Source organism: Terrapene carolina, unplaced genomic scaffold (assembly GCF_002925995.2).
Source record: "Terrapene carolina triunguis isolate 2854851 unplaced genomic scaffold, T_m_triunguis-2.0 Scaffold62, whole genome shotgun sequence".
NCBI classification, from domain to species: Eukaryota; Metazoa; Chordata; order Testudines; family Emydidae; genus Terrapene; species Terrapene triunguis.
This window is the reverse complement of record NW_020664413.1, coordinates 43,753,368-43,771,737: the sequence shown is the minus strand read 5'-3', so window position 1 is coordinate 43,771,737 and position 18,370 is coordinate 43,753,368.

Below are 18,370 nucleotides of genomic sequence, written 5' to 3'. Positions count from 1 at the left end.
GATGAGCATTAGAGGAATACAAGTAATACAAGCTCAGTGCACAAAGTGTATTTAGACCAACAAGAGTATTACACAATGTCACGTCAAGCAAGAATGCAGAAGTATAACATCCCTTGTATGTCTCTGTTACAGAAATGATTGTAGAATAACCACAGAATACAAAATATTGTTACCTACATCCCTCTGAACAAGCAACTTTTATCAGAAACTCACATTTATTTCCCCCACACTGCATGAAAAGGCAGTTATTTTCTCCCCCACTCTTTTCAGATAAAACCACACAAAATTCGTTAATAATGCTCCTTCCTCTTTGGTTTCAATAATAAACTCTCAGGGTCCTGCAGATCAAAGGAAAGCCCAGTTGTGCTTTTTACTCTTATCATAGTAACCTCGTTGACACTGAATATTCTGGATTAGCCCTCGTAGTACAAGTGCCAAATGGTGGCGCCCATGAAATGTGTGTCTTGAAATGATATGCAAGGGAAATTGTGTCTCCAGACCCTAAGATATGTTTCTTCCCCCTACCGCTTTTAATGCTCAAAATGTGTGTAGTTTAAAAAGGGAAATAATGAGAATGTGCATATGAATTTTGTGGGAAATGATGGAGAGGAACATGACAGAAATGCCTTTATATATAAAAAAATAATATTAGGGTGAAAGTGTCAAATCAATAGTCCTAGAAATGGAAATGATATCCTTTATTTATTCATGCAACAGAAAGTGCATACTTCCCCTAGTGTGTCTCAACACTGACCTAGAAAGACTACTTCTAGTTAGAGGGCAGCCATGTTCATTTATTCTTTGGCATCTCTGTTAAGACTGCTAGCCACGGTGCCAACTGATAAAATAATCCTTTAACAAATAATTGAGTATGACTTGGGTAGTGACTAACCCTTTCAGATTTCTGACAGACCATTAAACAAGCAGGGGTTTTAGTTTGCAACAGGATATGCATTATAACTTTCATGCAGTGGTTCAAATTCATCACTGGTAAAACTCCATTTCAGTCAGTAAAGGTGCACCGGTGATAGAATTTCAAAATGTTGAAGAGTTTTACCTATTGGAGTTGTCAGGTGCATCCATTCTGAAGCATTCTTCCAGTAATCTGTTAGTCCCTAATGGCAGTCTGATATCAAATAAAGTGTGTAGCGAGGAAGGGTGGCCTCCCTCGGACGTGGAGGGAACGCCGCAAGCCGACTGGTGGGCGGAGCCAGGAGAACCATGCCCTGCACACTGGAAGCAGAGGGGCAGGACAGGAAGCTGAAGTATAAAAGGCTGGCCCAGTAGCTCAGTTAGGAGGGAGCTGCTGAAGGAGACAAACGCTTCTTCCCTGCTGCTGGAGTGGGATGCCAAGGAGAACTGCTGCTGCCCCAGGTACCAGCCTGTGCTTCCAGAGAGTCCTGACACTCCCGATGCTGTGGAGCTGCTACCGCTACCCAGGGCTGCCCAGAGGGGGGGGCAAGTGGGGCAATTTGCCCCAGGCCCTGCAGGAGCCCCCACGAGAATATAGTATTGTATAGTATTGCAACTTTTTTTTAATGAATGGGCCCCTGAAATTGCTTTGCCCCAGGCCCCCTGAATCCTCTGGGCAGCCCTGCCACTACCCTTGGTGGTGTATCCTGGGGAAACTGAGGACGATCCCTGGACACAGGCACACCCAAGGGGGAAAATAGGAAGCAGCCCAGGGAATCCAGGCAACAGTCTGGTTGAGAGCAGGCCTGAAACAAGGTCAGTGTGTTGCGGGCAAATCCCTGCTGACCCAGTGGCAGACAATTCTGCCACTGTTAGGGCCCTGGGCTGGGACGTGGTGGAGTTGGGTGGGACCGTGTCGCCCCTGCCACCCCATCCCTGGAGTGGCAGTACTCCACCTCTTTAGGCCAGGAGGCCTGTGCACCTCACTCACCCCTAACTGAGCCCCAGAGACTGGGCTTGGAGCTACAGCTCTGCTGGGTTGCAGACCAGAGCCCAGATTGTTTGCGGCCCTGCCCCGCTTGAAGGCTGGGGCCCATTGAGAACCGCTAATTCCCCCCTTTTCCCTTTACTTGGAGAAGGCTCCTGCAGACCCAAACTATGAGGAGGCATGGCCTCCCTCAGATGTGGAGGGATGGCCCCACCAGTCTACAAAGGGAAAAGCAGCTTTTATGATCACACAAAAAAATCAAGTACTAGACTCTAGTCTGACCTGCACCATGCGCATTATCAACATGTACCTTAAAGTTACTCTACCTAGCATTTCAGATTAGAATGTGGCCCTAAGAGCCACATTTCCAAAGTCTTACTGTAGCGCGGCAGTTACCCCGCTCCAGTGGAGAAGGCTAGGCTGATTGGGGAAGCAGCCACAACTGGGGCCACACCTAATCAGGCCATAGCAGGCCCTGATAAAAGGGCTAATGGAGGAGCTGGGTGAGAGTCTCACTCCAGCCTGGGAGTGAGAAGGACCTAGCTGCCTGGGAGAAAAGGGTACTGGAAGCAGAGCAGTGCTGAGGAAAGGCAAGAGGAGCTAGGGAGCTCCAGCTTGGCAACTCCCCCGGCTGATGCCTTATTTAAGGCCCAAGAAGGTACTGGGGCTGCAGAGGTGCAGCCCGGGAATAGGCAGAGGCAGCTGGTCCAACCCCCTTGCCAATGATGAGGGGCAATTACAGACTGCAGTTTGCCCCAATGAGAGGGGGCTAGATGACAACTGGCAGTAGCCACTGAGACAAGGTGGGTATAGGGGATTGGGGTCTCCCCTAGAGCGTGCGGACTGCTGTGGGGCAGAACCCCAGAGTAAGGGGCACCAGGGTCCAGGAGGGACACCGGGCCGGAGGCAGGCGAGACACTGGACAGCAAGGGGCACTCCGAGGCTGGAGATCGAGCTAATTCCCAGACTGACCAGCAGGAGGCACTGTGCTGGTAAGTCTTCGCTCACTCTGCTACACTTACCTAGGATTTTAACTGCAGTACTTGCATTTAGTTTAATGGGTGTTGCAAGGCTAACGGAGAACATCCTACAATAGATAGATGAAATCTGTTTGATGCTGAAAATATAAGGGCTACGTTTCTGTAAGCAGAACAGATCATATTCTTTCAATAATGGGTATCTACCTCAGTATCCAGCAGGTTAAGTCTAAATAGGGGGTAGAACCACTAAAATTGTGAGGTCTCCCCTGATAGATTCTTCCACTTGGTCTAGGCTGCTCCTGTCAGACAATATTGTTCTCATCCTGCTAAATTAGGTAGCCAAATTTGCCCAGTCCAACCCAGTAGGTGCTGCACCCCACCTGCTGCTCGGCCTCTGATTCACTCATGAGTCTTTGCCATCTTTCACTGTAGGACTGGAATCCCATGGATCCATTCATCCTGCTTTAATCCTCCCCTTAAAACCAGTTTGAGATAGATGGCAATGACATTCTAATCTCCATGAGTATAACTGTAAAAACATCCTAAATACTGGCTGAAAAGTAATTCTCTTCAGAACATTAATAGCGTATCCCAAAGCAAAAGTGTCTCCAGCATGATGCTTTTTCACAGTTAAAGGGCAGTAACTGAAATAAGGCCAAAGGAGGAGAGCACAACATCTGCAAAGCAGGAAGCTTATTAAATACATTTGCTTTCAAAATCAAGTCAAGTACTTTCTAAATTAATGCCTGGTTTAAATGCACCCTCATACCTAATGTTTCCTTTTTTTAATCTGAACCATATGATGCTTCATCACACTAATCAAATAAATGAGACTTAGTGGCTTGTCACCAAATATAGTTTCCAAACAAAATGTACCTCCTCCTGGGTTTATTTTCCTCTTTAACCACAGTGGGCAAGAGAATCTCTTTCCTGCAAAAGTTTTGGGGGAGGTATATGCAAGCCCTTTTTTCCTCCAGGATTTTCTATCAGCTTGTCAGATATGTATTCTACAGTCCTGTGGAATTAGCATTATGTATTATAACTTCCATAATCTAGTCTTAAAAACTAAAGTAATAATTTTAAGAATTATATTTTTTTAAGGCTGAGGAATTTGCTTTTTGTAACACCAAAGCACAGAATAAGGGGCTGATACACCTCACTTATTCAGGGGTAAATCAGAAGTTACTGGTGATATCAATGGAACTTCATGAGGGTAAAACCAGAAAAGTGAAAAACAGAATCAGCTTCTAAATGTGAAAATAATTTTTTAATGGTTTGAAAATAAAAACCAGTCCAAAACCCACCCAACCAAAACGAAAATCCAAATGAAATTGCAATGAAAAGTGGATTCAAGTTTCAAGTTTTCTATTTTCTGATGAGCTTTGATGACAAGAATTCTCATCTGAATGAAGAACAATTATGAACTTGATTGCTACAGAACTGTAATAGCAATGTGTTTTTCCTTGAATCCTAATCTTGTTCAAAGCACCCAACCTGAGTAGTCTCAGGCTTTGTACAGGTTCCCCCAAATCCAGCCTGCTTTCATTGTGGCAACTGAATGGGACCTCTATCCTGAAAACACCTACACACATCACTCATTTTACATGTGTGTAATCCCACCCTGAAGACACTTGGGTATGTCTACACTGCAAAGAAAAACCCACGGCATTGAGTATGAGCCCAGGTCAATTGACTTGTGCTTGCCAGTTTGGGGCTGTGGGGCTAAAAATTCTAGTGTAGACATTCCTGCTTGGACTGGTGCCCAGACTCCAAGGCCATCCCCCCTCGCTGGGTTTCAAAGTTCGAACTCCAGGCTGAGCCCAAACATCTACTCTGCTAGTTTTTGCCCCACAACCTGAGCCCCATGATCCTGAGTCAGTTGACCCGGGCTCTGAGACTCGACACCACAGGTTTTTCTTAGCAGTGTAGATGTACCCTTAGGCACATGATTAGGGCATGAATGTACACTGAGAAGCAGATTTCTATTTTTCTGCCACTAAAATGTTGCAGCAAATTGTATTTTCTACTAATGTGCAGTTACATGTGTCCCATAAAAGGATTTCAGACTGTATAACTGTACAAGTATTGATTATACAATGAATAAGTGTTGGTCTTGCATTGACGTACATTATTGGATGCTGCTATTTGGCAATTCCTCACATTCAAATCCTGTATGACATTCAGGTATTCTACACATTATTTTTATCCTCCATTAACAGGATAGATATTCATCACTGATGTTTGAAAACCTACAGGTCCAATTAATATTTCAGTCCTAGGATATATTCCACGTGTAAACTACAAGTAATAGAAAGTTAGTAAAATCAATATATTATAAAATAGCTATAAACAACTGGGAATGACCCTGTCTAGGCCCTGAATCTCCTGTCAATTATGTCAGTGTTAAGCTGGAGTTAACTCTGTCATAGTCAACAGAATTATATTGGTGTGAGAGAAGAAGCAGGTTCTCAGTGTTCAAATTAATTTGCTGATAGTGTATGTATTATTAAAAGTGCCTGTAAAATAGATAAACATGAAAGGAAATGTTCTAAATTTGTATTTCATCCAGCTCAGCAGAGATTTTATCATGCTTTTGTTTTTGTCCTTATTCGCAATTACTGTGAATAACATATGTACTATTTTTACTGAAGAGAAAAAAACACAAGCCAAGCAGAAGGATCCATTCATGTTCAGAATGCAATGGCCTTCATTATATTCCAGTTTGTTCATAAGTGATTGATCGAGAGTTAGCAGATGGTGTTTTCTTTCACCCGCTCGCCTTCCTCTTATTTAATTATTTCAACTTCGTTTATGTACTGGCTCTATAATGCCTAATAAACTTTTATATTTGCATGATAGTCACTTTCTATGGTATCCAAGTCCAGCATTAATAATCTACCCACACTCAACTATCTTAGACTGAGTGCTTAAGCCACATGCTGGAGACCACACAGAACTTTTTCCATGATAGTTGCACTTGGACATGTTCCCATTCAATGGGTAAAACAGCATCAGGCTAGGAAGCCTTAGCATTCGTGGAATGAAAGTATGACTGGTAAGTAAAGTCTAATACTTAAAGGCCCTATCCAGCAGAAACAGCTGCCACTACTAATGGCACATAGGGACTGTGTAGGCTGCCTAGCTAAGCTGTGGAGGGTTCTCCTTTTCCTAAGAGGGTAATTTTGTTACTCTCAATATGTGTCCAGCCAGGGACGGGGTCATGCAGATTTGTACAGAGTTAAGAGTGCCTATCCATTCACTTTGGATGTCTTTGACATAGCAAATTAAAACACACTCTATTATGAATAAATTGCAGCAATTTCATCCCAGCCAGCAAAACCAGGCAAATGAAAGATTGGAACAATCTTCCCTCTCCTCACCAACTCCATAACTCCCTCCCATTTTCAAACACTCAGGAAAAAAATTACTTTGTAGTATGCCCTGAATATCAGGGTATTTAGGATTTTACAGTCCGAGGCCAAGAATGAGTTCCAAAGTTGAGGAGCTCTCATGGACAATATCCTGCCAGCTCCAGCACCCCTCCTGTTGTTAATGGCAGCACAATGGCTTATGGTGAGAGGCAGTCCATCGGGTAGGTCCATCCTAGAAGATCAGGCAGCACCTCAGGAAATATCTATTCATGGGGGAGCCTCCATAAGCAGCAAACAACAACTGACTAACAATTGGGGTGCCTCCAAGCAGCAAAAGACTAACAATGAGGGATGGAGAGGGTCTCCCTGCATTACTTCAATCTATAAATACAGGGTTAATTCCTTTCCCCATAAAGGACCCAGGGAGTGGAGTGTCTCCCATCTTGGAAAGGGAGTAATTCCTGAGATCTATCCAGCATAAACGGATGCAGAATACAATGAGTTTATCCCTCCTCCCCATTTGACCCCCCCTGAGAAGTTTGGCAGCTCTGTGGTATATAGAAGACGTATGTGAAGATTTTGTCCTCTACAGTTAGTTAAATTCTCTCCTGAAAATGTATGCTCTCTAGCAGATCCAGGCAAAAAATTTTGGCCAAACCATTTTTTCTGCAAAAAGTGCAGATTTGTCGATACTGAAACATTTCACAAATTCATGGCAGTTACATCAAATTGTGTCGAAATCAAAACAAAATATTCCAAAAACATCAAGATGTTCCATTTGGATATTTTGTTTAAAAATGTCCTTCAATTTTATTTAAAAATAATTTTAACATGTTTTTAAATGCTCAGAATTGAAATTAAACTTTTCATTTCAGGTTGAATGAAAGATTTTATTTGACCTGAAATGACTTTTTTGTTTCATTTTCAGGTTTGAATTCACCAAAAATCTTTTTTAAAAGTTCTTTTCAGTTTGACCCGAAATAATTTTTCTTATTTGATATTTTGGAATTGCCAGTGAACCAAAATAGCTGTGATTCACATAGCGCTAATCTGTAGCTTTCTAAAATATATTCTGCAGTATCAGGCCTTCACCTGCCAGTTAGCTCTAGGGCAACCAGCAGGTACAGTAGTAGGACAGGTAATTAATTACTAAACTTCTCAGGGGAAAAAATTACTGTAGTAGAATGTATTACACTAGTAATACGAGAGGTATTTTAAAGAAACTACAGTATTACTTCTCCTAATTTACTATGGCCATACTCTAGTTCATGTTGTTCACTATATCTGTTTACTCCTCATCTCTCTTCTGTTGTGGTTTCTAGTACTAGCAGCGCTGCTAGGCTGCACTTTTCTCTGTAGTCAGGATACAAGGGCTGGGAAAGTAGCTGATCGCTATGAAGGGTGTGCTCATTCCCCACCCTCAGGGCCAGCCACAGACCAGTCCTGTGATGCATTTTTCCTGCAAGCTCACAAGTGAAACTCTAACACCCTAAGATTGTTTTGAGCTTTTTTTTGTTTCTATAATGAAGGTGTCCTTCCTGCTCTGCAACAACAATGTATGTACATACAGGGTGCAAGGGCAGTTGCTCATTTGATCAACTAAACTACAGATTTAGTGATGAACATCACATACTTGAGGGCACAATTAAGCCCTTAATTTTGTTTTAAATTGAAATGAAGAGGAGGTTTTTTCTTTCGTGTTTGCACTGGTGCTTTTACAGAATGAGTTGAATTGCCCAAGTGAGTGCAATTATGATGGAATTGTAGAAAGATCTAAACTGGCTGAAGCAAATGCAAATATTTGTCTTCAGGTGCCATCTATTAAATTATATCTAATGTTAAAGTACAGTGGATAAACTGTGATATTTTTTCCTTTAAGGTTAAGATTCTTGGTACCATCCAAGATGCCCTCAGCATAGGATCTGAGATGAGGCTTTAAGCCACTTCCGCATTGTACATCCCCAATCTTGGGGGTATCCAGAGCCTATTAGGCCCCGACATACATTAGAGCACCTGAGCATAGCTCTAACCTATACCTGGCCCTAGGAGTCATTATGTAGCTGGTGACTGGCAGAGCAAAAGACATCTTGACCACTCTTCACCTTCCCCGACACACATCTCTTATACTGATGAGAAGTGGTATAGAGCTGGATACACCAGCTCTATGGTAGCTCTACACCAGACAGGGATTCCTGCAGAATCCCCAGTTGCTGTTTTGGGCCAACTTTTGGGTTTCTTTGTGCCATGGCAGTGCTAAGGGACCAGAATGGAGCCAAAGATCATCCACATGGTGCTTAAATATTAAGATTATGGGTTTCATAGGTGATTGTTGATGCAGTCCTTAGGTACCATGTATGTAAGGAAAACCCAACTAATTGGCTTGATTGACATCTCACCTATACCGGTGTTACACTGTGTAAATCCAATTACTTGAATAGTTTTACTCCTAATTGACAGTGGTGCAATTGAGAGTAGAATCAGGCTCCAGATTTTGAATATAGATGATTCCATTATTTCTTCTGAGGTGCCACAGGGCTTAAATCTTTGCACCATCCAGGAGTCTTCTATGAATACAGTATGCCATCTGTGCTTGGATCTCATTCCTTAAAGACAAGTTTCAGAGTGGTAGCCGTGTTAGTCTGTATCAGCAAAAACAATGAGGAGTCCTTGTGGCACCTTAGATACTAACAAATGTATTTGGGCATAAGAGGGTGGGCTAGAACCCACTTCATCAGATGCATGGAGTGGAAAATACAGTAGCAGGTATATATACATTGTGATGGGTTGGATCACAGAAACCCCTTTGGGGACTGCCACCTGATGTGCTTTAACTACCTCTGAGTCTATTTTCCCTGCCAGCTTAGGACTTCAGTGCCCTGCCTGGTTTGAGCCAGACACGCTTACCTGCTACAAATGCAGACCCATGTCTGAACTATCCCCTCCTCTCTCCTATGCAAAATCCAGTTCCAAGATGGAGTTTTGGAGACACATGGGCAAGTCACATGTCCATGCATGACTCAATTTTTACAGGCAGCAGCCATTGCCCACATGCTACCTTGAATGTCTCCAGGAAGACTTCTTATGGGGATTGGAGTCTTCCAAGCTCCATTGTCAGTTAAGTGTTTCTTGATTGGGCACTTAATTTGCATATTCTTTTCTCAAGAAGCTGACCAAATGCTTTACTAAGGCTACTTAAAATCAAACAAGTACACAGTCAATATTCATAACTTTGAATACAAAAATGATACATGCATACAAATAGGATGAATATATTCAGTAGATCATAATCTTTGCAGAGAGATGTTACATGGCATATGTAGCATAAAACATATTCCAGTTATGTCATATATACATTCATAAGCATATTTCCATAATACATTATGGGGTCCAATGTCACATACATAGTACATGAAAAGATGGGAGTTGTTTTACCAAGTGGGGGGTCAGTCTAACGAGACAATTCCTTAAAGAAACATTTAGCCCATTCCTGGGGCTGAACAGTGTGTGACCGAGTTTTGCTTTTCCTTATTGATCAGCCTCAGACCCAACGATGCAGTAGAGAGCTCTGCAGCTTCCAGTAGTTGTTACCTGTCTTTGGAAACATAGATTTATTATTTTTTTGAGTCACAATGTATCGTTTTGACACAAGAGCATTAACCGTTGTGACACATGAATGCAGGAGATTCTCAAACCAAAAGAAGAAAAAGCAACTGAGCATCCAGAAAGAGACCCTGCACACCAGAGCCTATTCTTCAGCTACTGCTGCTTGTGCTTCTAGTATATTTCTGAGTAATCCTCTCCCTGTTCACCCCAGGAATACTAATGGCCAAACAAAACTTTTGTTCCGCTAATGCTCAAACTGTTATTTAGAAAAGGAATTATCTTCAATCTCTTATTCATAAAGAAACTTGAAACCTTAGTTCTGCAATTGGCGCACAGACAGCATGAAGCGACGAAGATACAGAAATACACCACCAAGCAGTCTGTACAATTATCAGGAAACCAACATCCCTGATTCTTTCAAAAATGAGTTGTCCTGACTCTCATGCATAGCATCTTGAATTACATCACACTATAGGGCATGACCTGATGCAATATAGTGTAATGCCCCAGTAACATAAGAACAACTAAAGGTCAGGAGTTTCAATTTGAATAAGAATCTAAAAGTTAAGATAGGTATCTAAAGTTTCTTTGAATTACTCACACCAGCCACTTGAATCTGTAAAACAAAGTTGACAAATCTCATTAAAAGAGAGATCACAATATTGATATGGTAAACTATTGAACTGAATAGGATTTTATGTTGCCTAAGTGTCTGAGTTTGGATGTATGCCCTAGAGACGTTCATTTTAGGTCTAGTTACAGTGAATAATAAAATACCTTACATTTCTATGACCTTTTCTCTCTTTTTGTTCCCCTCTGACTCATTCAGCTTCCCAGAGTTATATTCTTCTGGTTTCCTTTAGCTTAAATTTTCCAAAGTCTTGGATACCTTCTGGTTTCTTTGATGTGTCTGGCTTATTAAAATACCACACAACCCTGTGGTCTCATCCCAAATTTGTTCAAGATTGTAGTCAGTGCTGTGACTAAATAGTCTAATTTCCTGGCTGCCTGTTTCACCTTTGCATTTTATCACCCCAAATATTCCTGGGAAGTTTGATCCACACAAATGGGAATTTAGAAATTATAGAATCGTAAGACTGGAAGGGACCTCGAGAGGTCATCTAGTCCAGTCCCCTGCACTCATGGCAGGACTATTATCCAGTCCATCTCTGACAGGGGTTTGTCTAACCTTCCAGTCCCGTTTAGCAAACCACTCCTCTGTTCTCTGGATGAGTGACCGCTTTTGGAAGAAGTCCTTTGGGGATGTTAATTAACATCTTTTCAAATGTTTAGTGGCCCTGACTGAGAGTGTTAACTTAGCAGACAACTCATTATCTGCTTTGCTTCCCAATCTTAAGTGATGAGGCTCTCATAACTCTTAACAGTAATTCTGCTCTTTATCATATATGAATTATTGACACATTTAAACAGCCCCTCACAATCCCATATACAGTATAGTAAAAAAAAAAAAACTTTGAAAAATAATAAATTCAAGGGACAGGAAAAAAAGAAGATTAAATCATCTAGTCCTTCCTTCCAGTAATGCAGGATTTTCCACTGTAGTATATTGTCCAGACTAGTTTTCAATTTGCTAACCGACAGGGATTCAAATGCTGGGTCTGTCTTCCACAGTCCTTATAGATGGCATTGACAGGAAGATTTCCCAGACGTTCAGAGAAATATTCCTTTCCTTAACTTATCCCTTTGCTCCTAGTTGTACCCACTTCATCAGCCTAAATAATTTCTCCTTTTCTTTGGTGTTTACTCTCTTCACATTTGTACTGAACTGTTCATACAGGGATAAATATTTCATAAATACAGGAGAGTGATGGAGGCGTCCCTATGCCCTAGCAATCCCTAGCTAGCACTCATACACTCTTGGGACTGTTGGCAAGCACAGTAATTTGGAGCAGTCTTCAGGCTGCTCTAAATTACTTTTGGAGGCCAGACTGGTGCATAGCCAACCCAGAATCATAGGAGCACAAAGGTGGCTTAAAGCCATCTATGCAACTTCCCTTCTGAGTTGTGCTGCAAGGTCCTTCGCCACATCTGAGGATCTCTGAAATTTTAAGACTGTAGTAATATAGATTGTTTTGGTATTTACTGTTGCAAAATCGGAAAGAAAAAAAAACAGAAAAGATGAGAGGTTTCAGAGAAGCAATACTCTACATGAGTTATAAATGCCATGAGCTTAAAAATCATTTTAATTATTAGCTATGTAGGGTATATTGTTCTCTTTGCATGTCAGCGTTAACAGGGGATAGGCACATGGGCTAAGTAGAATGTACCTCATTGCATTAACACATATGTCCTTGTTTGCTTTTGCTCTTCTAGAAATATTACCAACTGTTTAAAAAAAAATTCTGAAATGGTATAATCAAAAGAATTAGTTGTGATTCCAACATGCTGAATAATGTTTGCTTGGTTTACGATCTCATTCAGTACAAGCGAAAACGAATATAGGCTAACACACAGTAAAGTGCTAATGTCAGAATCATAACATTATTGAGAAGGAGACAACGATCACGTATGTACAAAGCAGCATACAATGAATGTGAGCATGTAACCCATCACATAAAGGCCTAGGTTTCACAAATAATGGCATACATTTCAAACTCTTATATTCAATCACTTTCCGCTGCATATGCTGCTAACCCCCTCCAGAATCAATGACAACATTGTTACTTTATTAGTTAATATCCTTCAAAGGGGGAAAAACTATGAAAACTTTAAAAAAGTCTAAAAATGAACATAGAATTATTTACATTGAATATACCACACATATTCACATAGTTGTGTTTGCATAAATTAATAGTCTCCGTAGTCAAAATAGCCACAGGTGGCCCCATCTATGACTACTCTGCCCATGGAGAATTAACCTGTCAAATACCCCCATCTTCACTGTTACCTGTTTCTTGCCCCATTCCAATCTCATTTGCCTATTTATCCACCTGAAATTTTGCATCATAATCCTAGATTGCAAGCTCTCTGGGAAGGGACTAACTTTGATTTATTCATTTATATAGAGCCTAGCAGAATGGGGCCATGACCTCTGATTGAGATCTCTAGATGCAACTGCCATATTAGAAGTAAATGCACACAAAACTATATTAAAAAGAACATGATTAGACTCCAAAGTCAAGCACTCAAAAATTAGGCAATGCCAGAATTAAGGTTTCCTGTGCCTATTTAAAGGAAGTGTCGAGCAATTTTAAATATAGGTGGCCCTACTAGCTCCGCCTATAATAATAACAACATATAAGCCAGGAAACATGTGCCTAAATCTCAAGCTAACTCTTATGATGTTTTGGGGACAGAACTGCATCTATCAATATGTAAGGGGCCATCTGCTCTTATTCTACCCAACCTTCCTCTCCTACCTGATGAATGGAAAGGTGAGGCTGTCTACTTTCTAGGGATCCAACACCTTTTTTCTTTTTGCCTACAGGTAGGTTTTTCCGGGTAGAACCAGCTCACCTCCCTCTACTACACCTCAACCCGCTGGTACTGTATGTACTCACATAAATTAATATTTTAAAGAAGGAAAATATATCAGTGATTCTCATCGTACCAACTTGTATCGCTATAGCTGTAGGGCTCTATTCTCCCCTCAGTGGGCAAGGGAAAACAACTTTATGGTGTATCTTTAATATTAATGTATTGTATATTATTTGTAGTATGCCAGAGCCAAGATTGATACTCCATGGTGTTAGGCAAGGCACAAACACACAGTAAGAGACACTTCCTGTCCTGAAACAGCCACAAATTGGGAGGGGAAACAGAAGCACAGAAAGGTGAAATGACTTGCCCAAAGTCACACAACAGGTCATTGGACAAGGTCTGGAATAGAAACCCAGCTCTCCTGGTGCCTACTCCTTGCCCACTAGACCATACTGCTGCCTAACTTTTATTACCTTATATGGGCAGTTCAAGCTATCATACAATTAGGAATAGCAATTCCATCAGGCAACACCAGCAGGGGGAGGGAGCTTTTTAGGAGTAGTCGGGCCAGATCCACTCCTTCTCCTGAAAGACCACTGTGCATCTGGTGAGGAGAGGACAGGGGAGGTGTATGTGAGCTACTGAAGAACCAGTGTGGGAAGTAGCCAATCATTGTCCCCTGAAGAGCTTGGAATGTTGGGAACTCCCTTCCCAGAAGCCATTAACAGTGAATGGGTTGGAAGGGAGTTAGTTTTGCATAAGACTAGGTGTTTATTTCTAAGATAGGTTAGATAGACATATACTAATGTGTAAAATATCTGTTTAATTTTAAATGTATATTCTAGTCCAAACCATACTCTAAAGATACATTTTATACATAATTTTTGGAGAGTTTGGATCCAGAATGTTGGATCCAAATCTAATTGGGTGATTGACAATTGACTTCCAGTGCTTTTCAGGCCAGGTCCTATCTTGTGATTTAAGTCTTTTTTTGTCATCTTGTATTCTAGGAAGAATGGTTCATTACACATTGGGTTACAATACCACTTATAACTATTTCTTGAAGTTAACATTCACTTTAACTTTTCAGAATTTGATCATCTGCAAAAACTATTTATTGAGTTATATACACTTCTGAACATTAACTGATCCATAGAATTTGAAGGGGACTGTGGAATTTCATCTCTGTAGATGATGTGCAAATAATATGCTTCTTTTATTGGGCACATTTATAAACATTTCTAAAAAATCAGCTTTGCTATTTCCTTCTCCTTTCACTTCTGCCCACTGAAATGTAAAGCTCTGTTTCCACTCCCAGTAAAGTAGGCAGGGCTGGCTAGCAATCAGCCTGACAGAAGGAAAGCAGTGCAGTGGAAAATTGGATAACAGGATAAAAAACTCAAGGACCACATCAAAACCCATCAAAACTGGCTCCTCCTGTCAAACAACAGACAAGTGACAAGTACAAATAAAAGGTATTATTTATATTTCAATGTTTCTAATGATATCATAATTACACTTCTACTTCCTGTAGGCAGCCACTTAACTTTTTAGCCTTGACCTTGCAATAGCAAACCAAATGTTGTGGGATTTAAAGGAAATCTACATAAAAAGGATTTACAATCAGCCATCTGGGAACTCCTATAAATATCTTCAAAATAACCATTTTTTATTTCTGTGAGAAATTTTTAAAAATATTTTTTATTTCAAAATTTACTTTTGCCAAAATAAATAACCAGGCTAGACAAAAATTGCTTGTGCTGAACAATTAAAGAATTTTTTTGAAATCCTGCCTTTTATTGACCATCGATGCTCATAACTTTGAACATTTCCAGCCAAAAATACTTGTGGACAGATAAAATATTAAGCTCATCAGCAAAAGGTGTTTTAGATGACTAAAAGCCATGATTGTTAACAACCTTTTGACCTCTCGGACTCTAGAACAATTCATTAACCCTTTATTACCACATCTATTAATCATTCATTAACCCTTTATAAACTATGTAAAAAAGGACCCTAATACAAAATGTGACCAAGCCCTGGGGCTTAAACCTGAGCCCACTGAAGTCAATGGTAAAGCCCCCATAGAACCAGAGGGTTAGAAGGGACCACAAGTGTCATCCAGACTAACCCCCTGCCAAGATGCAGAATTTGCTGGGTCTAAACCATCCAAGACAGATGGCTATCCAGCCTCCTTTTGAAAACTTCTAGTGAAGAAGCTTCCACGACTTCCCTAAGCAGTCTGTTCCACTGTCCTACTGTTCTTAAAATAACCAAGGGGACAGGAATCCTTACCCAGCAAGGTCACATTCTCATAGTTCTCCTGCATGACGGCTCTGTAGAGGGCTCTCTGAGCAGGGACCAGCAGAGCCCACTCTTCCTTGGTGAAATGCACAGTCACCTCCTCAAAGATCACCAGCTCCTGAACTGATAAGTCACTATTTCTCTTCACCAACCATTCCTTCATTCCAGTGAAGTAGGTCCTGATCCTGCAAACACATTTGTACCTAACTTTACCCTTTTGAATAATGTCTCAAGGGCACAGGCTCGGTGCTCTGGAAGAGCTCTGAATCAAACCCAGGCAGGTCCATCTTCAGTGCGACACCCCTCAGGATGCACACTCTCTAGGGTAAGCCTCCTTGGCTTCAGTACCTCCTGGGACGGACCTCGGAGTTTTCAGCACCCTTGTTCCATGCCGTGGGCTCCCCGCAGGGAGTCCACCTGAATAGGACACCTGGGGAAAGCCTTACACCCTCCCGCTCAAAAAAGGGGAGTCATGCACCGCAACTTCCGCAGTCTGCAGTGACTCTGAGCCAGCATAGTAAAGCAGAAGGGTTTACTGGTTATCTGGAACAAAGTGCAGGCATGTTCTTTGTTAGCTCAGAAAACAAGAAGTTACAGCAACGTCCATCTTGGTCAGATGCAGAGCCAAAAGTCCTGGCTCTCTCTTCGACCCCAAAACAGGAGAGTGAGACATGCTTCCAACAACCCATACTCAGTCACTCCCAGTTGCCCCTCCTCCATCCTTTGTTGTGTTTCCTGGACAAAACTGGTCACCTGGCCTCCACCTCGTCATAGCTGGCTGGCTTCTTGCAGAGGATGGGCCAACCAACCATCAGTTGCTAATTTATGAAATGTCCAGCCATTGTCTGAGCCCAGGCAACTAGATGACAGTCACACCTGGTTCCCTAGGGTTCGTTGCAAAGATCAAACACCCTTGTCCCACCACCTAATTAATCGTGCAAAACATAGGGGAAACTGAAGCACACACAGTATTCATAAAAAACATTAAGAAAACCCCCCACAAGTGCTCACACTGAATTCAGTGAGTTTACTCATGTGCATGGAGCATGTGGGATGCAACAGGGTTTGCAGGATCAAGGCCTTAAAGACAAACTCAGTGTAAAAGAGCTTCTTCCTCTAGTGAAGTACCTTCACTGTGTGGCCAAAGAGCTGTATTTCAAACACACCTCTAATGAATTATGCATCATTTATACTTTTATCTTCTGACTTTTAACTCTCAGCTTTAACATTTACTTATGAAAATGAAGAATTAGCATTTATTTGCATTATTATTTTTAGGAAAGCAGCAAGGTCTATTGGGTTGAGCACAGATATGAGATCTGCAACTCCTGAGTTCTCAGCCCAGCCTTGCTATTATTTTCCTGTATCGTGCATCTCCTTTATTGGTGTAGTTCCAGTAGGGAGTCAAGCCCATATATTTGAACTATATTGGGCACTACTAGATTGATGGGGAGAGGAACAAGACACTATCAGCAGGTGAGGGATCTTACCCAATGGTACAGACAAAAACAGGAAAAAGAATATCAGTGTAGGGCATCACCATTAACATATTAAAAACTAAAATGCATGTTTATTTTATATAAGTACATTTTACCCCATCATATTTATCATTGTGTTATATGAAAACATGCTGCAAAACAATATCTTGAAAAATATAATGCTTGGATAGGAAAGGTTGGCATATTATCTAAAAACTGTGTTACCTTATGATTATATATATAGTTAGTGGATCAGGATCATACATCGGACAAAGGCAGGCAATATAAATTATCTGCCAAGCGTGCAAGGCTGTGGCTAATTCATTACTCACACATCTCAAGTTGAAATACTAATTTAAAGTCATGTGTGTCAGATTAATTGTAATCTTGTTTCATCATGACAAGATGAATATCTCAAGGTACATAATATATTATGGACATAGGTCACACCAAATGAATGTCTAAAATAGATTAACATTAAGTACATGCAATGTGTCATGTTTATAAATTAAAAAAGGATAAATGGTATTAACACTTAACAGATTGTTTATTATACTTCATCTATGCTTAGGTGTAAATACATTAACAAATACTCTTCCCTATGTATAGGTTCTCTTAAAATGACTCACACGGAAGATTTAGTAATTTAATCTGAGACTTGGAAGCTACAATTCCTGGAACTTCTGAAGAGAACCATCATACAGTACTATAGGATAAACAAAGCTGCTAATTTGTAGCAGTTTTCTTGGCTTATCCCTTCTTACTGATAGGCATTTAAAAATTAAAATATCTGCCAAGTTACAACATTTGTTAAATAATTATGAGTGCAATTGTTTCAGTTAAGAGCAGTCATTATATAACATAAGAATGGCCATACTGGGTCAGACCATAGGTCCATCTTCCAACAGTGGCCAATGCCAGGTGCTTCAGAGGGAATGAACAGAACAGGTAATCATCAAGTGATCCATCCCCTGTCACCCATTCTCAGCTTCTGGCAAACAGAAGCTACAGATACCATGCCTGCCCATAGTGGCTATATAGATGGACCTATCCTCCATGAATTTATCTAGTTCTTTTTTGAAACCTGTTATAGTTCCGGCCTTCACAATATCCTCTGGCAGAGTTCCACAGGTTGACTGTGCGCTGACTGGGCACAGCATAGCAAAGAAAAGCAACGGACCAAATCAACAACTTGTATAAATTACTGTAACTTCACTCAAGTCAAGTGAGCAATGGTGATTTGCATCAGTTGAAGCTCTGGTCCAATGAGTGGTCAATGAAGGCCAGTCCCAA